This window comes from Schistocerca serialis, chromosome 12 (genome assembly GCF_023864345.2).
Source record: "Schistocerca serialis cubense isolate TAMUIC-IGC-003099 chromosome 12, iqSchSeri2.2, whole genome shotgun sequence".
NCBI lineage: Eukaryota > Metazoa > Arthropoda > Insecta > Orthoptera > Acrididae > Schistocerca > Schistocerca serialis.
The window spans coordinates 25,803,116-25,826,400 of NC_064649.1; the positions used below are offsets into that span (position 1 = coordinate 25,803,116).

General features: G+C 43.5%; 1 pseudogene; it reads right to left on the reverse strand.

Moving 5' to 3' along the window:
• The window catches only part of LOC126428369 (ADP-ribosylation factor-like protein 2), a 42,206-nt pseudogene extending 28,913 nt beyond the window's left edge, over positions 1-13,293 (reverse strand).
• Positions 13,294-23,285: the final 9,992 nt, after the last annotated feature.

The window sequence follows — 23,285 nt, forward strand, 5'->3', positions numbered from 1 at the left end:
AGAGAAGAATAATTTGCGATATGATTGACAAGCGGAACTTTTTTATCTTCCGCGATATACGAGTAACTTCAGACTTTTGAAATGGAATGATCAAATTTATTACGAGTCACCACTAAATGAAGATTAGTGTGGCTTTGGAACAAGATAAGTGAAGGAATTAAGCGTTTACATTCATACCGAGGATCTGCTTTTTTATAAACTTTTGACCTGATGTGTCCTCAGTTCTTCGTTTGATTAAACCACTCTCACAAGGTTTGCAACTTCATTGGGATGTTAGTGAGGGGACAGTGCGTAAAATAGGCTTTTTCTGACAAAAGAAGGAAATTTTAACATGGCAACAAGGGAAATGTAGGAGATACACTAAGTTTTAGTTACTACAAATATAGTAAAAATGTCCACATTGAAAAACTTATACAACTGTATCATGAAATACCTCGTTTGTGAAAATTGACATCCGAGCATTACACAAACAAGAATGTAAAAACTATGGCATACAATGAGGTGGCTGAAAAATTTCTATATAGGATTCGAACTGTGGGCCAGAGTGTTATGAAAACGAACGACATTGCCTAACTAGGGAATACCTCGCAGACATGCAAGGAGACACCGTTTCGTGATGTGAGCAAAAATCGGACGTTGTATATATTAAGTAGGAACATCTTTTGTAAAGAATTGTTTTTAGATACAGGAAACAAGCCAGATTGTAAAAAGGTTTCATTACAGAACGCTGATGATGCCTTATTTCAATAAAACGAAAAGTATTCGCTGACAAAAATACGTATTTTCTTGTAGTTCCAAAGACAAATATAAAATACCTTCAACAATACGAGGGTGATCCCAAAAGTAAGGTCTCCTATATTTTTTTATAAGTACAGAACTCTGTGTGGCAGTTGGTCACACTGTTATGAAGAGTGCTTCACGCGCTGTGTGTAAACATGAGCACGCCACGCTGAGGCGTTCAGTCTTGGCTTGGCAGCCGTTGAGAATGGAGTTCCCGTTGGATGTTACCGCCAAGTGCGAATTGCGAGCAGTTATTCGGGTATTGAACGCAAAGGGCACTGCGCCGATTGAAATCTATCGTCAATTGACGGAAGTGTATGGTGAGTCGTGCAAGGATTTCAAAAATGTTCGTAAGTGGTGTAGAGAGTTTGCAACTGGTCGGACCGAAATTCACGACGAACAAAGGAGCGGGAGACCGTCAGTTTCTGAGGACACAGTGTTGAAGGTTGAGCAAAGCATGCGTGAAGATCGGCGGATCACCCTGGACGATCTCTGCACGTTGGTTCCTGAGGTTTCGCGAAGCACCGCTCACAGAACTTTAACGGAAACATGTAACTACCGGAATGTGCGCGCAAGATGGGAGCCACGCATGCTGACTGAGGACGACACGCGGCAACGAATTGATGCTTCCCGCGCATTTCTTCACCGCCTTGCAGCCGAACGGGACAACTTTCTGGACTCAATTGTCAGGGGTGACGAAACCTGGGCATACCACTTTACATCTGAGACCAAGCAACAATCACGCCAGTAGCGGCATCCTTCTTCAGCATGGCGGCGAGCTGGAATGACATGAGCATACAAAAACTGCCACAGCGTCTACAAAAATGCATCAACAGAAATGGCGATTATGTCGAAAAATAGCTAAATGTTCAAGCTGTAAACTGATGTAAACCACTGCAGAAATAGACAGGTCTGTGTACTTATAAGAAATACGAGACCATACTTTTCGGATTACCCTCGTATCTAAAATAATTTCAGGAAGGTGTACGTCTTTTGAAAGATGCGTAAAAGGGAGGGGGTGTATGGGCTGTACGAAGCAACACTGCAGTGAGCACCAATGAAATGTTGCTTGAACTGTGTCCATTGTTGTAGGCTATTACCCGTAACTGTATTATGTCTATTATTTTGCAGATATTACGAATTGCTATAGAAAGGCTCTAACATCGCCTTTTCTTCCTAGCATCGTGCGTTCTTTTCCTGAAAGCGTAACACTTCTGTCACTCAATGTAACTGAGTTTTCTCTTTTGATGCTAGTCACTTGTCAGGATGAGCATTACTGCAATGGGCATTTAATTCTAAAGCATTATGTCAGGGTGAAAATACTAAAATTACTTTTTCTCTCTTAACAACATATGGGCAGGGTGGGTTCTTCCTTGGCTCGGGTATGAGGTAGAATGAAACAGCATTTTTACGTAAGATAACTTTTATTGAAGATTTGTACAACTGTTTCCTTACTCGATGTTCTGGCTCGGAGAGCGGCAGCTGTGTCGTTTGCGAAGCCTTCTGCTGCGGCAGCGGCGGCGTCTGATTACGCGTGGCAGTGTGTATCTCGTGTCGCCGTCTCGCCCAGTTGACTGGAGACGCGCAGCGCGAGGTGGCCCGTTTAATTATTGCGAGCGAAGTCGTGCATCGGATGGTGATACCTTGGATGTGGCGTCCCAGTGTTTCTCTTCTCTAAGCGGCCGCGTGTGTTGTGCGTCGGCCAGCGCAGCGGCGCGGCGTTGGAAGGCCAGTGTCCCGGACTCGAACAACGGACTCCCGCTTGCCAGTCTTCGGCTGTCAGATCTTCATCACCAGCTCACAGGTGACTGCTGATGTGAGGCCGTCTCCTTCCCGTCCTCACGAGTCACCCGCGTACGTAAAAATCAGACTTCAAATACCTTTTAACTTCTGTCTTCTGGCGCCGAGGCTGCTGCTTGCTATTCCATTACAGCGGCGGACTTGGTGCGTCTGTGCATGATGTAGTCTCTTCTTGCATGACGGTCTTCAGCACCGAAACTGACTGAAAACTACTGCTACTCTTCTTCACTTCTTTCCTTCGTCTGTGGGCACCACTGCGTCTCGCGTATTTATTCACTTCAGTTTACTGGAGGTGAACGACTTCACGGTCGTTGCCTCGTCTGTCACGTTGAAAAGCTTCTCCAAGAATCTTCTTGACGTCGGTCATTGGCTCTTGGAATGTAGGCGAGGGCGTTTGCTCACATGCGACAACTGAGAGACACGTGAGCCGGTCGGGCGATGCCCTGACGGCTGAATCGACAGCGTCCGCTTATGTGGGGAGGGCGATGGCGTCTTCTGTCACGTGAAAAGCTTCTCGAAGAATCTTCTTGACGTGAGCCGGTCGGGCGATGCCCTGACGGCTGACTTGCAAGCGCCGGCTGTTCTCACTGCTGCTTTGTCCGTTGTTTGCCAGTGTGTAATTCTTCTAAACTAAACTAAGTTTTTCATTTATATTCTAATTTCTACTTCACTTTGATTTCACTAATTTATTTACTTAAGTACCACTCAACAAAAGACATAAACTACTTTCAGAGTGTGAAAATGGACTACACTGAACAAAGTCGCGCTGTACAACGTTCTTGAAATGAGACACAATGGCAACTACTGAAATGTGCCGCCCGTGGCCTCTGGCCTGAAGGGCACGCATAGCAGTCCTGGGTCCGCGGATAAAACACGAAAATCGGCCGATTTGCCTCCACACACACACCGGAATGGACCCGTCATGCGGGCAGATCGGAGATGGTTCAAATGGCTCTGAGCACTATGGGACAACATCTGTGGTCATCAGTCCCCTAGAACTTAGAACTACTTAAACCTAACTAACCTAAGGACATCACACACATCCATGCCCAAGGCAGGATTCGAACCTGCGACCGCAGCAGTCGCGCGGTTCCGGACTGAAGCGCCTAGAACCGCGAGACCACCGCGGCCTGCCGCAGATCGGAGAGCTAGATGCGACGGGCAGGAACTGCACGTTAGTGGGAAACGATCTGTCAGCGATACCTTCGAAACTCGCCCGTCGCGAAAATCCGCTCGTGTATGGCCATCTATCGCACCTTCATTCATTTGCAGAACTCCGGATGCGTCGAATGTAAAAAAGAAAAAAATAAATAAATAAAAATTAAAAAGAAAAATCTGTATCAGAAAAGTAATTACGAAACGGACACACTGCTTTAACACCGCAACTAAATTACTGTACCGAAACTCGTTGATAAACAATGAAAATGTTACAGCCATGACTGTGCATCTTAAAGGGGAGAATTGAGTAATACAAAAATGAAAGTTCAAATGGTTCTGAGCACTACGGGACTGAACATCTATGGTCATCAGCCCCCTAGAACTTAGAACTACTTAAACCTAACTAACCTAAGGACATCACACAACACCCAGTCATGACGAGGCAGAGAAAATCCCTGACCCCGCCGGGAATCGAACCCGGGAACTCGGGCGTGGGAAGCGAGAACGCTACCGCACGACCACGAGCTGCGGACAAAAATGAAAGTATTTATGGTGTTAACAAAATCAAGATGCGAATGAACGTATTAATTTATTTATACAAAGCCCACATGTGGAAACACATCTGACCGTCTGACAATAAAAAAAAATTAAAAACATGAAATATATTAAGTAGTCCAAACGAAATGAACCTGAGTGAGACAGCTATAAATGCAACGGACGTTCTGAAAGTATCTCACGACTTTCGTCAATCCTTCACAGTGACTGCTTGACTGAATGTCAAACTGATGAAGATGCGTGCATCTAAGGCTGAGTTTGGCGGATATCGCTGACTGGTTGATTTGGGGAAGGCGATCAGACAACGGGGTCATCGATTCCATCGGGTTAGGGAAGAATGAGGAAGGAAATCAGCCGTGCCCTGTCAAAGAAACCATCACAGGATTTGCCGGAAGCGATTTAGGGAAACTACGAAAAACCTAAACCTGGATGGCCGGACGCTGGTTTGAAGTTTGAACCGTCATCTACCAGAATGCGAGTCCCGTGTGGTAAGCACTGCGCCACCCCGCTCTGTTTATCGCTGAAACAACCAGTTTTCGGTTATATACCTTTTCCTTCAACACCACTTCAACGGAATTATGAAAACCGCTCAAAATAACATGTTTCTGAAATAAGCAATTTTTGGGTTTTTATTCCTGTTACTTCCTGTAATAAACGCAGAAAACGAACAGAGACTAAAAAATTCATAGGATCAAAATCTTAAATTACGTGCTGGAGAAGTGGTAGTATTGATTAAAATTCTGATGGCTACCATTGGTGAGCTAATATTCCCCCACTGATGAAGTAGAAGGGGCGTTGTTGGCTAAATTCCTATGGATACTATTGGTACCTTGCGATCCAATGACGATGGGCCACCGATAGTATACACCGGAGTTTTTAACTTCAGTGACAACGGCCACGAAAGCCTGCAGACTTACACAAAATTTAGTGCGTCCACGATTCGCTGCTTTTCTCGAAAAGTGATAAGTGTTTGAATACTACAAAAAAAAATCACCCGTATTCCCCTATTGATTCCAGTTTTTTGGAACTCTAAGCTTAAGAAACATTTCATCGGCTATCGTACCATTTTTTTGACATTGCGAATAGTCAGTGATGAGGGGCGAAGACTAAGGTTGAAGAACTCTACTTTTCATGTTAATTTATCAGTTCTCAAGGGTTACAAGCAGATAAAGGCATGATATGTAGCCACAGGCAGCATATTACAGGCTTTCTGTTTACATTGTACACTATGAACGAACTGTTAAGTGTCACGTTTTCTCGCTATATTGTTTCACAAGTTGGTTGTGGTTCCTTCTGTTTTTAATGTTTTAAACCAAATGGAATACTGTAGTATACAGATATCTAACTTCGTAAAATTACTTCCGTACTAAGGATAGTGCTGTTCTGTAATACAACTGATGTCTGACGACAACAGTGAGAAACTACCATATACAGGGTGTTGCAAAAAGTTACGGCCAAACTTTCAGGAAACATTCCTCACACTCAAAGAAAGAAAATATGTTATGTGAGCATGTGTCCGGAAACGCTTACTTTCCATGTTAGAGCTCATTTTATCACTTCTCTTCAAATCACATTAATCATGGAATGGAAAAACACAGCAACAGAACGTACCAGCGTGACTTCAAACACTTTGTTACAGGAAATGTTCAAAATGTCCTCCCGTAGCGAGGATACATGCATCCACCCTCCGTCGCATGGAATCCCTGATGCGCTGATGCAGCCTTGGAGAATGGCGTATTGTATCACAGCCGTCCACAATACGAGCACGAAGAGTCTCTACATTTGGTACAGGGGTTGCGTAGACAAGAGCTTTCAAATGCCCCCATAAATGAAAGTCAAGAGGGTTGAGGTCAGGAGAGCGTGGAGGCCATGGAATTGGTCCGCCTCTACCAATCCGTCGGTCACCGAATCTGTTGTTGAGAAGCGTACGAACACTTCGACTGAAATGTGCAGGAGCTCCATCGTGTATGAACCGCATGTTGTGTCGTACTTGTAGAGGCACATGTTCTAGCAGCACAGGTAGAGTATCCCGTATGAAATCATGGCGGTGAATCGAGGAAGTACAGTACATACTGACGAAACTAAAATGAGCTCTAACATGGAAATTAAGCGTTTCCGGACACATGTCCACATAACATTTTTTCTTTATTTGTGTGTGAGGAATGTTTCCTGAAAGTTTGGCCGTACCTTTTTGTAACACCCTGTATACCAGATGGGGCAAGTAATGCGACTACATGTACGCGCTGTTAACGTATGTGCAACTACTGTGTGCGTAGCTACAATAAATATTGCCTATGTTCGTCTGTGAAAATGGACGATAAGCAACCTAAGCTATCAGTAAACGGAATCTAACCTGCATAAAACTATGTACGTGTTGTATGAGTGTCAGTTTCATTGTCATTTAAGCCCTCAACAGATCGTTGCGTGAAAAACATAAAACTAACATTTGCATGAGCTATCTAACTGCGTATTTGAATATGAAAAACTACAGGAAGAAATGAACCTGTAAAAATGAATACCTAAGTTACCTGACTGCGTTTTTGAACAAGAATTTACATTTGATAAAGAATCTGGCTTGTGCGGTGGAGGCCGGCCGGAGTGGCCGAGCGGTTCTAGGCGCTACAGTCTGGAGCCGAGCGACCGCTACGGTCGCAGGTTCGAATCCTGCCTCGGGCATGGATGTGTGTGATGTCCTTAGGTTAGTTATGTTTAATTAGTTCTAAGTTCTAGGCAACTGATGACCTCAGAAGTTAAGTCGCATAGTGCTCAGAGCCATTTGAACCATTTGTGCCGTGGAATTTACTGGACTAGAGTACATGACATGTTGCGGTGTGTCAGTGTCTCTGTTTTGGCCCTTAGTTTTGCACTCACCTCTTTAGATGACTGCTTTTTTCCATGTGGTGTACAGCAATGCGCAGCAGCATGCAGCAGCAACGGCTAAAGCTCATTGTTACTAAGAATGAATTTAATAAAAAGGGGGTTTTTTGGGTTCTGCTAACTACTATATAACTTGTGAGAAGGGATTTCATAAATAAAGTCTATTTAAAACTTCAGAATCAGCATAACCCGTAACCAATAATAGACAATGACAATTACAATGATATAGGTATCAATAATGACTGAGTGCCAGGTTAACAAAAAAATGGTTCAATTGGCTCTGAACACTATGGGACTTAACATCTGAGGTCATCAGTCCCCTAGAACTAAGAACTACTTAAACCTAACTAACCTAAGGACATCACACAACACCCAGGTTAACAAATTATTTCAATTTCAAAGTTACAATAACATTTAATAACCACAGCATATTATTTAGATATGGAGAATAATAATTATTATTTGGAGGATAAGGAGTCTTCTTTAACAAACAAGCAAAACATGGGATTACTGCAAACTCTGATTAACAATCACGAGCCTAACCCAGCAACTGCTTTTGCGCCATGCTTGTGAATTTTACCTTGAATTCGATCTTCGAGCGTAGTCAATCCATCTAAATCTCTCCCGGCTACATAAATGAAATCAGGCGTTCAGTGTGGTTAACAAGGGGAGGCCGCCAATTGTGAAATTCAGATTCGATTCATACTGCTCATAATAATAAAAGCTCATGGCCAGAGGTGTAATGTGGCAAAGCACCAAGATGCACTTCTCAGCCGTTGTCGAGAAAATCGACTGTTAAAAGAAACCGTTTCGGTGAAATACTCTCTACGATTAATGATTTTCTACAGTGTGGTGGCGCAGCGGTAAGCGTTCGGGTTCGTAATCCGAAAGTCGCCGGTTCGAATCTCGCGCCATGCAACAATGCTATATGCGTTTTTTTGTGAATAAAAATACACTTTCATAAATAATCGACTTTTTTAAAGTTTTAGAAATAATCAACAAAAAATATTTCTGCTTTAGCTACAGGTTAAGTACTATATGGCACAAAAATAAACACTAACACTTATAATTTGTTACCAAACAATTAGACATAGGATACACAGTCATGACCCTGAGTGAGATCGTATTCTAAAGCATACTTTTTGTGCTTTGCATTCATCATCATCATCAGCCAATTCAATCATTAAATGATGTGGTCTCTTCGAGTCGTGGATTCAGGTAGGCTTTCAGAAGTCTTCTCCAAGTGGGACGGTTTTGGGCAGTTCTCTGCCAGGTGTTACCAGCGATCTTCTTGATGTCTTTGTCCCATCTGTCTGGTGGTCTTCCTCTAGGCCTCCGGTGCTCTCTCGGAATCCACTCCAGTACCAGCTTCGTCCATCTGTTGTCTTTTCTTCTTGCAACGTGGCCAGCCCACTGCCATTTCAAGAAACCTACTCTCTCTAAGATGTCATTAACCTTCATCACAGACCGGATGTCATCTGCCCTTTTCCTGTCCTTTCTTGTATAGCCCAGCATTGATCTCTCCATGGCTCTCTGTGCTGCTTAAGTTTCCTTTTTGTAAATGAGTTCAGTGTCCATGTCTCGGAGCCATACGTCATCACAGGAAGAATGCATTGATCAAATACTGCTTTCTTTAGATTTACTGGCATTTTTGATCTGAATACTTTTGAATTCTTCCCAAATGCTTGCCAGCCAAGCTTGATGCGTCGATAGATTTCCGGCCTTATGTCTCCCTTCATATTCACTGACCTCTTCTAGTAGACTGTCCTTGGCTTTCACATCTCCAGCTGGGACCCATTAGTTGGACATTACTTTTGTTTTGGAAAGGTTCATACTCAAGCCAACCAGCTGACATTCCGATGCAAGATCTGTAACTAAGTTTTGGAGCTCTGCGAAGTCTTTGGCCAGTAAGGCAATATCATCAGCAAATCTCAAGTTGGTAAGCCTTCTTCCATTAACTCTAATTCCCTTACCTTCCCAGCTCAGCTTTGACATAGCCATTTCCAATACAGCAGAGAACAGTTTTGGGGAGATGGGATCGCCTTGCTTGACACCCCTCATGATGCGGAATTCTTGAGTTGATTCGCCGATGTTAACATAAGCTGAAGAATTCTCGTAGATTTTCCTGAGCACTTCAGTGTATGCTGCTCCCACTCCTTGCGCACTCAAAGCTTGGAGGACAGCTACATGGCTAACGGAGTCAAATGCCTTTTCAAAGTCAACAAAGGCAATGCAGAGAGGCAGTTGGTATTCATTCGCTCTCCTTATCACTTCACTAACGGTCAGAATGTGGTCAATAGTGCTAAAATTGCTTCGGAATCCTGCTTGTTCTATGGGCTGGGCTGAGTCTAGGGTGGAACTAATTCGGTTTAACAAGACCTTTGTGAAAATTTTGTACAAAATTGAGAGCAAGCTGTTAGGACGGTAGTTTTTAATATTGTGAATACTTCCTTTCTTGTGTATCAAAATAATATTAGCCTTGTTCCACGATAGTGGGATTGAAGCATAGTGCAGGCAGGAAGTAAATACTTTTGCCAAGTGATTTATTGTTACCTCTCCTGCCAGTTTGAGGATGTCAACGCTGAGCTCATCATCACCCGGCACTGTTCCCTCCTTCATGGTATCTAGACCACACTTGACTTCCGATGGGAGTATATCTGGAACACTAGGTACATCATTTAATTTAGATACACTCAAATTTTCCCTTGGATTGCTATACAAATTGCTATAAAAGTCTCTGATGAACTTCAAAACCTCCTCCTTTTCAGTGCTTTGCATTATCATTCTTTAAATAATCAGCCTTCTAATTTTCAAGCGAAATATTACAAAAATTTACCTATTATTATGCAAAGACATTAATTTGGAAACTTTGTTCGTTGATAACAGTGTTCTTCGTTCATTAAGGATTTGTCCCGTCGCCGAGAAAACGCGTTCGGGGGGCACTGATGTCGCTACTACGCAAAATATCTTTAACACATATGCACATACATGAGGAGATAACTGACGACGCTCGTGCCATCACTCAAGCGGATCTTCTTTTCGATCTAAATACTCTTCATTTAGGTATTTATCGAGTTCGCGAATAACAGCAGCAAGTTGGTTATCTGGTCTAGTGATTTTTCTTATTTCTTGGTCATACTCGTCCCATATAGAGTTTTTTTTTATTTCCTTTACTGCTGCTACTAGAACAAGACGCCGAAGGGTCGCTAGCAGTAGGATCAGCCACTAAAATATCTCTATTCTCCCTCTGAAGTAACAGCACTCTGCCAACTTTATTTTTGAGGCGTTGTATTGCAACTTCACAAGCTTTTTGATTTCTAAATCCTCTCTGTCTAAATCGGGGGTCCAGAATAGTACACTCAGCGTATAAAGTGTTATTCTCTAAAACCTTAAAACGGTCTTCCATGCCTTTCTTGAGAACTTGTTGCACAGCGACAATTTTTTTATTGTTAGAAGCATGCTTTTGCAGAAAACTCTTGAGCAGGTTACAAAACACAATAACTTTTAACAAAGTCACATTTCTTTCGACACTTATTTCTATCGTAATTTCATAGAATGGACTAAGTAAGGGCAAAACTCCTATTATTTGCCAGTCACTTTCTCTTATTGTTAGGTCAGAGCGCAAAAGTGCTAACGTAGCAATCACTGCATCCTTTACCTTCATTATTCGCTGAAGCATGTCAAAAGTAGAATTCCAGCGGGTCTGGACGTCCTGTTTGAGCTCGAGGACAGGCAGATTCATTTGCTGTTGTGTAGCAATCAGTTGTTTTTGGCCTTGTGTACTACGATTGAAAAACTTCACAGTATTTTTAACTTGCGCCAAAACGCCAGATATTTCTTTAGTAGCTTCTTGTACAACAAGATTTAGAGAGTGGGCGAAACACGAGACTGATCGCCACTCACCAAGTCTGACAGCAGATAAGATATTTGCAGAATTATCGCTAACAATAGCAGCAACTTTGTGGGAAATATGCCAGTCTGTCATAACATCTTTCATGAAATTGCACAAGTTTTGGCTGGTATGCCGCTCTTTATAATTAATACAACCAAGTAATGCCGACTGAAGTTTAGTATAAAGTGGGCTACAATGGCTATATAGCTTTCATTATTCCTCGACGTCCAACCATCAGTACTGATACATAACGCAGATACAGCTTGCACCTTCTTTTGTACTTCGTCCATTATGTCATTGTGAACCCATGATATTAAATTTTCCGATAACGTTTTTCTTGATGGAAGTTTGTAGTTTGGGCAATGAGAAACTAGTTCAATCAGTTTTCGAAAATCTTTTTCTTCCACAATTCGTAGAGCGTGATGCCCATTAGCTACCATCTTGACAACTTGTCTGTCTATTTCTTCAACCTTTCGGACTGACGGTGGTCTTCGAGTATATTGGTTCATCGATGGTTGGGAGGCTGATACCGAAATAACATTCTGCAATAAGGATGTAGTTTGATTTGCTTGCAGTGAGTTTAAACTAGACATTATCGGTGGTTGTCTTTCCATCGTTATTGGGATTAAAGCGTGTTTTGTTTTCATATGCCGGGTTAAATTTCCGTTTGAGCCTCCTGCAGTACTTATTAATGTTGAACAGTGGTTACATTTTGCTTTTCTTTTATCTGTGTCTTCAGTGAAATGTGTCCACAAGGAACTATGTTTCCTTTTTGATGACATCGTAATAAACAGTCTAAAACAAAACATAGTAACCCTATAATCAAGCGATACGCATTACTGTACTCCACGTCATCGCATTGTAGAAGTCGATTGTCATGTGATGATAGTCATTTTACATGACACATTTTAGGTACTGTACTTACCTAACGCTGTGTACGGTTTTACTTCTTGACACTATGGTTATATGTCAGACACTGCAGTGTAGAATACCATAAAACAGAAAATTCGCAGCACTGAACTATGGAACTGCAGCTGGCAGACGCTCAGCACCACGATATGACGCTCATTTGCTGGGGGGGGGGGGGGGGGGGGGGAGCGCATGATTTTTTTTTTTAAGCCTACTGCGGGCTCTCGTTCCGTCTCGCTGTTGCCCGTCGGTCTTCGGAAAAGGAGCGAACGAGCTAAGTAGCGAGGTTATCCGTGAACTAGTTCGCGTAGTTCGCCTGTGGGAGTGCTCTTCCGAACTAGTTCGTTCGCGAACTACACAAGACTAATGTAAAGAACAGCGTCAAGTTGACTATACTGTTTACAATGTAATGGACAGTTCTGACACACTGCTTACAATGCATGCCATTTAACGCATTACTGGCTAAAACTCTATCGGATCATTTGTTGCAAACTTTTATACATAAATACGGTACAATGAGTGATTAATTGAATAAAAAGTTGTTTTGAAAATTTTCAGTTTATTAGAACAAAAACTACCGACCGTTCCATTTTTGGGACATTAGCCAAATGCGCTATCCAAATTCACAACCTTATTCTCCATGCATAATATTGTAAGAAAGAACACAAACAATAAATATAGAATGTTTTAATGTTACTGAATGTCTATTCAGTATGAAATGAAGCAAAACACTTGTCGTGTACACCGACGTTGCACCTATCACAAATTTTTGTTGCACATCCCTTCTGTGTTTTACTTGGCACAATGAAATGATTTCCTGGATCTAGTCGTACATCTGTGCTCACCCGTCCTCTCATCAATTTGCTTCCTTGTGGTTCTCTGCGTTTTGGTACTGATCCTGTTTTCTTTGATAGATAAAACATCACTATTCTCCGTCGGACATCCAAAAGAGAGAGCTTCTCATTAGAGTTAGCAATTTAGTACGCACGCCATGTGTTTACTACGTAGATATCTATCATCTGTGTGAATAATAGCCACCACCATTTCTTTGACCTTATCCTCGTCCTATAAAGTGATATCTGCTTGTCCAGTAGATCTACGCCACTCACATGGGCATTGTATTCTTCAATGAGATGTGGCATTGTAACAAACATTTCCTTTTTCTTTGCCCGTGAGTATCTTTTAGTAGAACTCAGAGGAGCAATAGTACCGTAATTTGTCGCTACACATACTGGTTTGTTGTCACTCCATTTCACAGCCAGAACTTCGTTCTCTTTGTCAAACATGTAGTCATAGAATCCTCGTTCCTTTTCTTTTGCCATTCTTTTCGAGTCAATCAAAGGACATGCATTATTTCGGATCTCTCTTATTGTTCCTGCAACTTTCATTTTACTCTTTCCGAGTGTGTCAACACTGGTGAAAAAGTTGTCAAAGAAAAGCTTATAATTCGGATAGTTTGATTCTGGAATCGTGCTGGTTAGTTCATTTATTACCCTTGCACCTAAAGGCTCCTGTTTGTTGTCAGTCTTGCCACAGTATGGCGAAAAATTATAATGAAAGCCATTGGAACTTGCAAGACACCAAATTTTATATCCAAATTTGATAGGCTTTCCCCTCAGCAACATTTTAGCTGAGTGTTTCTGAAGGCACCATTCTGAATGCAGCAGAAAGCCACCTGCTGATACAAGTTCTTTCTCTCTCTCTCCATTGTTATGCTTCCCCAGCCACCTTCTCTTCCCAACTCTGTCCATCTCCTTTCTTTCTTTCTCATTTCTTCCTCGTCACTCCATCCGTCTCCTCTCCCCCATCTCTGTCCAGCTCATTATCGCCTCTCTCAGCACATCCCCTCCTTCCTACTCTCTCTCTGCCCATCCCTTCCTCTCTCCTTCTCTCTCCACGATATGACCCCTCCCCCAGTAGGAAGTTGCTGATTCTTACCCCCCCACAGAATTTCTTTCCAGATACTGAGCAACGTGCATACCAAATAGATACAGGGATTCGATGGGACCATCCTGAAGTTTTCCTTAAGTAATGTAGGGAAATCACGGTAAACGTAAATGAGGATGGCCGGAGGCAGATTTGAGCAGTCGTCCTCCCGAACGCGAGCCCAGTGTGCTACCCACTGCGCTAACCCACTCGGTCGAAATTCGGCGTTAATGGGCTACGGTAGCAGACGACAGGTGCGAGTGCCTTTGCTGACAGCACGACATCCCCTGCAGCGCCTCTCGTGTGGGCGTGACCATATCGGTTGGGCGCTAGACGGCTGCAAAACCGTGACCTTGTCAGATCAGTTCCTGTTTCAGTTGGTAAGGGTTCAAATGGCTCTGAGCACTATGGGACTTAACATCTATGGTCATCAGTCCCCTAGAACTTAGAACTAATTAAACCTAACTAACCTAAGGACATCACACAAGACCTAGTCATCACGAGGCAGAGAAAATCCCTGACCCCGCCGGGAATCGAACCCGGGAACCCGGGCGCGGGAAGCGAGAACGCTGCCACACGACCACGAGCTGCAGACAGTTGGTAAGGGCTAAAGGTAGAGTTCGAGTATGGTGCGCACTCCAAGTTCTCAACAAGGCGCTGTGCAAGCTGGTGGTGGCTCCGCAATGGTGTGGGCTGTGTTTATAAGGAATCGACTGGGTCCTCTGGTTCAGCTGAACCGATCATTGACGGGAAATGGCTATTCTCGACTACCTGGAGACCATTTGCAGCCATTCATGGACCTCGTGTTCCAAACAACGACGGGGTTTTTGTGGGTGCCAATGCACCACGTCTCTAGCCCATAATTGCTCGTGATTGGTTTGAAGAACATTCTGAACAGTCTAAGCGAATCAGTTGGCCACCCATATTGCCCAACATGAGTCCCTCGAAAATACACTCCTGGAAATGGAAAAAAGAACACATTGACACCGGTGTGTCAGACCCACCATACTTGCTCCGGACACTGCGAGAGGGCTGTACAAGCAATGATCACACGCACGGCACAGCGGACACACCAGGAACCGCGGTGTTGGCCGTCGAATGGCGCTAGCTGCGCAGCATTTGTGCACCGCCGCCGTCAGTGTCAGCCAGTTTGCCGTGGCATACGGAGCTCCATCGCAGTCTTTAACACTGGTAGCATGCCGCGACAGCGTGGACGTGAACCGTATGTGCAGTTGACGGACTTTGAGCGAGGGCGTATAGTGGGCATGCGGGAGGCCGGGTGGACGTACCGCCGAATTGCTCAACACGTGGGGCATGAGGTCTCCACAGTACATCGATGTTGTCGCCAGTGGTCGGCGGAAGGTGCACGTGCCCGTCGACCTGGGACCGGACCGCAGCGACGCACGGATGCACGCCAAGGCCGTAGGATCCTACGCAGTGCCGTAGGGGACCGCACCGCAACTTCCCAGCAAATTAGGGACACTGTTGCTCCTGGGGTATCGGCGAGGACCATTCGCAACCGTCTCCATGAAGCTGGGCTACGGTCCTGCACACCGTTAGGCCGTCTTCCGCTCACGCCCCAACATCGTGCAGCCCGCCTCCAGTGGTGTCGCGACAGGCGTGAATGGAGGGACGAATGGAGACGTTTCGTCTTCAGCGATGAGAGTCGCTTCTGCCTTGGTGCCAATGATGGTCGTATGCGTGTTTGGCGCCGTGCAGGTTAGCGCCACAATCAGGACTGCATACGACCGAGGCACACAGGGCCAACACCCGGCATCATGGTGTGGGGAGCGATCTCCTACACTGGCCGTACACCACTGGTGATCGCTGAGGGGACACTGAATAGTGCACGGTACATCCAAACCGTCATCGAACCCATCGTTCTACCATTCCTAGACCGGCAAGGGAACTTGCTGTTCCAACAGGACAATGCACGTCCGCATGTATCCCGTGCCACCCAACGTGCTCTAGAAGGTGTACGTCAACTACCCTGGCCAGCAAGATCTCCGGATCTGTCCCCCATTGAGCATGTTTGGGACTGGATGAAGCGTCGTCTCACGCGATCTGCACGTCCAGCACGAACGCTGGTCCAACTGAGGCGCCAGGTGGAAATGGCATGGCAAGCCGTTCCACAGGACTACATCCAGCATCTCTACGATCGTCTCCATAGGAGAATAGCAGCCCGCATTGCTGCGAAAGGTGGATATACACTGTACTAGTGCCGACATTGTGCATGCTCTGTTGCCTGTGTCTATGTGCCTGTGGTTCTGTCAGTGTGCTCATGTGATGTATCTGACCCCAGGAATGTGTCAATAAAGTTTCCCCTTCCTGGGACAATGAATTCACGGTGTTCTTATTTCAATTTCCAGGAGTGTATGTGTGACAGAGTCGAGAGGTCGTTCGAGCACAACATATTGGAGCGGCAACACTATCGCAGTTATGGGCTGCTGTAGAGGCAGCAGGGCCCGGTATGTCTGCAGGGGACTTCCAACGACTGGTTCATCCCATGCCACGTCGAGCTGCTTCACTATGCCTGGCTGAAAGGGGTCCTCCACGATATTAGGAGGTACCCCATGACTTTCTTCACCTCAGTGTATGTTTCCGACATTGTACCAGACTGTACGTTCCCTCGACTGGATGCAAATTCCTGGTTGGTCTACATATTTCAATAACTAAGCTTTCTTTTGAAAAACATGTGATCCGTGTAGCTACTAAATACTGCTTTCGTCTCTTTCCCAAAACAGTACTGTTTTTCCTTGTTTCGGAAGTGGCTTCAAGGTATCAATCCAAGAAATACAGCCGAATCAGAGAGAAATAATGAATGCTCTAAGCATAACTTCGAGGTGTAGCCAAGGAATCTGTAAGCTTGTTAGCACTGCACACCAAAAAATGCTAACTCAAGCAGAGGACAACAAAATTCGAACTAGCGCTGAATATGTGAAAATGGCATGTTTTCCAAACTATACGGGGAGGCCAGCGCAGAAACTCGTTTGTATAACAAATAAATGGTGTTGTGAGTTGTGTGAGGAAAATTTAAGGTATGGGTGCCAAATTATGCCACCTTAAGGTCACCAAAGACTTAAAAAGACTTAAAAAATTCACAAGTCTTTGGAATAGCTACTGAGATATGAAGAGGAAATTTTTCTGGTCGGTGAAAATAGTTCAAGTATGTTCTGAACTTGAATTTCTGGAACACAGTCAACGGTTCTTTTTGGGGTACACAGGGTGCCCAATAACGCCATCCCACGTAACCCAACAAGGCCACTACTAGGAAAGGATCAATTGGAGAAATGTTGAATAAACTCTCAAAAAAGTGTACTACATATTAAAAGAAAAGCAACAAGAAAAATACAAATTTTCGGATCGATACTTGAACTATAATATTCCAATATTCACAGTTCTCAGCAGTGTCCCTTTTGTTGATCCTGGCACAAAGCTCGTTAACATGTAGGCCACAGAGGGAACAGAAAATCATATCTTCTACCAAGTTCACAGTCCAAATGAAACAATACCAAGAAGCAGACGCAACCGGTTTAGCGATGCTGGGGCATGCCTGAGTGGTTTTCCTCGAAGTTTTTGGCTTAGTCATCCGTTGTCCTCCTGTTGGCGTTGGAGGTTTCTCTTATAGTTAACTTAGGGTTACTTTGGTCCCCAAATAATTCAAACTTTTTCTACACAGGCTGCGCCTCTTCTTCAAAAAATGGCTCTGAGCGCTATGGGACTTAACATCTGAGGTCATCAGTTCCCTAGAACTTAGAACTACTTAAACCTAACTAATCTAAGGACATCACACACATCCATGCCCGGCGCAGGATTGGAACCTGCGACCGTAGCGGTCTCGCGGTTCCAGACTGTAGTGCCTAGAACCGCTCGGCCACTCCGGCCGGCGATTCTTCTTCCTTTTAGGGATTTTTGAGATGTCGGTCAAGCACCTCTAACCAGATGATGAAAAGAATGCCGTCTGTTCCACTTCAGGATACGTTTCACATTGATGTTGTGAGGTCGGTTCATTGACTTTCACTTCATCAGCTAGATCGGTTTCATCAGACAAACGTGCAATAATCGTAGGAAACAAATCAAATAAATAAAAATTCAGTTAATAAATTATGAGAGGACAAAACAGGCGTTAGAACCCAATAAGGAGTTATTGCCCTACACACAACTTTTCGTCCTTCCCGCTCATGTTTCTGTCATTTCTAAGAAATTCACGGGTTTCAAGACTACTAGAAATATGCTTCAAATGAGTTAGCACTCCATAGAGCAGCCACAAAAATTAATCACTCCAGAGCTTACGAAAAACGTACCGCACTAGCTTTAGCAAAAACATCCAAGACCAAAGATTCACATCTTCAACCGAATATCGTAAGACATGGCGCCTGTTCTTCTCTTTCGTCACTGGGACGCCGTTTCAAATCATGTAGATCCTGCCATTCGGCGAATTTTATTCGAAGTTTTCAAAATACAGGCAGGCTGACCTTGTTGGGGACTATGGCCCTATTTGGCGCACCGATCTTAATTGAAGAAAATATCAGATGCATGAAAGGCAAAGTAGGGATTGATGTAAGGTGAGGGAAGGAGTGAAAAAGTTCTACTGCATGGCCTGCAAATTGTGCTGTTGTTAGAACGGTAATATGAACACCGATCATTTTGAACTCAAGCAGTACATTAGAGTAAGTGGGAGACTTTATCTAATTAGCGATTATCAGGAAGTATCGAACATACAGACTCATTTATATTAAATTAAGCGTCTAACAAAAGTGTCAATTTTTTGTGGTTAATAATGCCGCAGTATTGTATAGTAAACTGTTGTTCGAGGGAAAACTGAGTAGTTTTTCTGAATTCCACAAGGCGAGAGGAATGCAGGAAGATGCAAACTCGAGGAAAAGATACATCTACTAGGTGATGTAAAAGAAATTAACATTTCTCCCATTGTCGATTGCTTAGCAATTTACTTATACATAACATTATTTGTTAACTAGCACGCGTTTCCTTTGTGTCAGTTCTGTTGGTCGATTTTGGAATAACCCTACTGGGAGGCAACCCAACAGCTGACACAAAGACTATGAATCGGCATGAAATTTACGTAATGAGGAATAATTACTGGTTGCAGTACTGGAATAAAGGCACGAATTCTTGTTGAAACTAAATTTGGTGCCGTGAACAGTCTTCCTCGCAACGTAAGAAAAATACAGTGCAACGTACCAATACTGAAGTCACACAAACCGTGTTTTGCAGCTAACTTGGTGCTTGACAAAGAGTCAATTGTTCGATTATTACACACGTATATATTTAATATAAGTCACCATCAAGCTACCCTGATATTGTTTTACCTCTAATTTTTCTGTGGTTGCCGATCATACAATCTATCCATTAAATCTTGATGATCAGCGCATATGTACAGATTTTAAGATGTCTTTCAGGATGGAAGAAATTGCTACGTCTTCTTGTGATTGCAGGTAAAAGTCATGAATAAAAATAAAAATATTCTTGCGTCTATGATAACTGTTTATATATATTGCATGTGTTTTTACACATATCATTTACTACACATGTAGTTGATGCACCAGTAAAGTAACATGTGAGGTGTAAAACATAAGTACTCTCAAGCGAAATTTGAAACAAAAGTTGTTTAAAAAAATTGAATATTCTCCTGGCATTGCTCTTTTGTTACAAAGATAATTTTAAAAGCCTATCTTAGGCGTCTTCTGCGTGTAACGCCAGAAATGCATACCCTCCTATTTCCATCTATTGTACTATAATTTTTTTTCCTTGTTTTGTTACCTCAAGATATGATATTTCTGTCTCTTTATATATTGTAATTGTTCTACTGTTCGTATATATATATTTATGCATTTATGTTGGTTTGTTTTGTGAATATTATTTGTATTTATACGCTGGGTCTGGCCTAGGGAAAACTTTGCTATCGAACGAATACATCGATAGGTCGTGTGGAAAACCAGAGTGTTTAGGATCTTTGGTAGTGTTAACTCTGTCGCGTGGAGCGCGGGCAGAAGGGGAGTCTGGCTGGGGTGGTGCAGTGGAGCAGGTGTGTTGTGTGAAGCTCCCGCGAGTTGCCGCGCTTTCGGGGTTTGGCAGCATGTAACTGCGCTCGACTTGCTATGATAGTTTCTGGCACGGTGTCGCGGACGGGAAGCATTAGCTGGCGCACATCAAGAGCCCGTTTCGCCTGTTGACCGTGTCGAGAAGAAGCCGCGCCAACATCCAGCTTCTGCAACAGCGACGGCGGACAATGAGTGACTGTCGCCACCTCCTCGATCGACGGCTTCCAACCTTCAATCAACCAACAAGGAAGACTGGAAGCACGTAAAGTTTTAGAACTGTATGGCAGATCTCAGCTTTTAAAACTGTTCAAATCACAAAATTACAGCAACGTAGCATGAACCTTTGTTGCTCATTGTCCCAATCGCATTACCAAGCAGGGTCCCTTCCTTTTCCGGAATGAACCCGAGTGTCGTTGAAATTCAAACGCCAGCATCATTCGATTTCACTGCTTTAATTTCAAAGTTCAGTTAAGGTATTCATAGCTGGCTACAATATTTAGATTACACAAGCACAAATTAAGAGTGCGAGTTTTGTTACCGTATTTTAGCTTACCTGTGACTGCAGCTCAGCTTGGTACGTACTAAATTTTACTATTGTTAATTGTTCAGAATCATTTAATTCAAGTTCAAAGTTAAATCTCTTATTTCTAAATTGCGTAGATTCAAGTAGCTTTTGAAATGATTGTTGAGGTAGTCCAAGACTAACCGTATTTTACTGAATTTCGATGTGCTTCAGAAAGTAAGCTCACTATTAACTTCAGTCACTAAATGAACTTTCGATTTTCCGGTTTTATTAATTCTTTTGCTACATTAAGTCAGAGTGTAACGAAATTTATTGCTTCTGACAAACTTTCAGTTTTCACACTACACGTGTCAACCCTCAGTTGCCACGCTTCTAGTGCTAATTATATGTGTAATAACCTTTCTTTTTCAGTTACTATAGTAATTGTCCTTAGGACTGGCGACCGTAATTTCCCCCAAATCTCAAATATCTAATTACCGCTAGTTAATTGTTAACGTAACGTCCGCTCGTTTACTTTCTTTATTAACTTTACCCCTTTTCAAAATTAATTTCCACCAGTTTCATTTGCATTTTTCCTTTCATTTAGATGTAACCCTTTCCTCCCTCTTTACCGACAAATTAACTTCGGTGACGATTGCTTTTCCCAAATTTCCATTAGGTACACGCGGTTTACTTTTTCACTGTCATTAAGGTCGATAAGTGAAGGGGAGGTTACATGCGGCGGTATTACACACCTTTTAGCACAAGTGACAGACTGCTGGATTTTAAATACTAAATTCGAAATTCTCAGTCAGTGCAATATCTTTTTTCTCCTGCTCTTCTCCCTTAGTATTTCATTCTTCTTACTTTAATTGTAACAGAGGTGTGTAAACGGTTTAAATTTCTTAGCTTCATGTTACACGAGCCATGCTGACTCCCGAGGAGAGCTGCATCTGCATGAAACGCCTGGCCACGGGAACCGATGCGGACAGGGTGTACTGACGAAACTCCGGTCCCTGGTACCTGTGGGTCGCGACAGGCAGTCGCCAGACAGCTGCCGCGCCAGCAGCCGCACCGGCCGTGCCGGCTACAGAAGCCGCCACGGCCAGCAGCCGCACCGGCCGTGCCGGCTACAGAAGCCGCCACGCCCTCACCGACGTCCATCCAGGCTGGCAACACCCGACGAGCCCGCCGAGGTCGAGCGAACCTCACAGGAAGCGCCCAACCGCGGCCGTAGAGGACACTCCCTCCCCCCAGCCGAGTTCCGGTCGCGCCACGTGCCCTTAGCGCTAGGATTTCACCCGGAACAAGTCCCGCCCATTCACCCCCACCACGCCTATCCATAGTGTAACGCCCTCCCCTAAACAGCCGCCAGTTCCGCAAGCTGGAAGCTACATCAAAGTTGTTATCGTCACAGTCCAACACATGTTACACTGTGATGAAATTCAGTAACGATAAGAAATTTAAGTTTTTATGAATAGTAGTATAATATGAATTTGCATTATTAAAGAATTAAAATATTTATAGAGAATTGAAAGCATCGCCAACAATAGAAAACAAAAAATAACGTGATGTTATTTAAGAGCAATAAGGACAAATTTACATTAACTAATTCACTTATTATAATACGTTTATTTGAGGGAAACAGCAGAGCAAACATACAATGCGAAAGCAATGGTCTTGAATCTGTCATGTTGGTAGTAAAGCCACGGATGCAGTCGACTAACTCTGTTATCTAAAATCAACGTTATATAGAAATAAGTGAAAGTCGTTATGATTATATAGGCCCTCATAGTAACTCACGAAAATTAAATAATACAGGGTGATTCAAAAAGAATACCACAACTTTAGGAATTTAAAACTCTGCAACGACAAAAGGCAGAGCTAAGCACTATCTGTTGGCGAATTAAGGGAGCTATAAAGTTTCATTTAGTTGTACATTTGTTCGCTTGAGGCGCTGTTGACTAGGCGTCAGCGTCAGTTGATGCTAAGATGGCGACCGCTCAACAGAAAGCTTTTTGTGTTATTGAGTACGGCAGAAGTGAATCGACGACAGTTGTTCAGCGTGCATTTCGAACGAAGTATGGTGTTAAACCTCCTGATAGGTGGTGTATTAAACGTTGGTATAAACAGTTTACAGAGAATGGGTGTTTGTGCAAAGGGAAAAGTTCTGGACGGCCGAGAACGAGTGATGAAAATGTAGCACGCATCCAGCAAGCATTTGTTCGCAGCCCAGGAATTGGCTGTTCCCTCAGCTCGAACAAGAAGCACAACAATTCATATTTCAGCAGGATGGAGCGCCACCACATTGGCACTTATCTGTCCGTAACTACCTGAACGTCAACTACCCGAGGCGATGGATCGGCCGCCAGGCAGCCCGTGACAGAGCACTTCATCACTGGCCTCCAAGAAGCCCTGATCTTACCCCCTGCGATTTTTTCTTATGGGGGTATGTTAAGGATATGGTGTTTCGGCCACCTCTCCCAGCCAGCATTGATGATTTGAAACGAGAAATAACAGCAGCTATCCAAACTGTTACGCCTGATATGCTACAGAGAGTGTGGAACGAGTTGGAGTATCGGGTTGATATTGCTCGAGTGTCTGCAGGGGGCCATATTGAACGTCTCTGAACTTGTTTTTGAGTGAAAAAAAACCTTCTTAAATACTCTTTGTAATGATGTATAACAGAAGGTTATATTATGTTTCTTTCATTAAATACACATTTTTAAAGTTGTGGTATTCTTTTTGAATCACCCTGTATAAGAATGCCATCAAGTAGAAATGCCTAATGAAAGCAGTAAGATGTTTGCTTATATGACATATT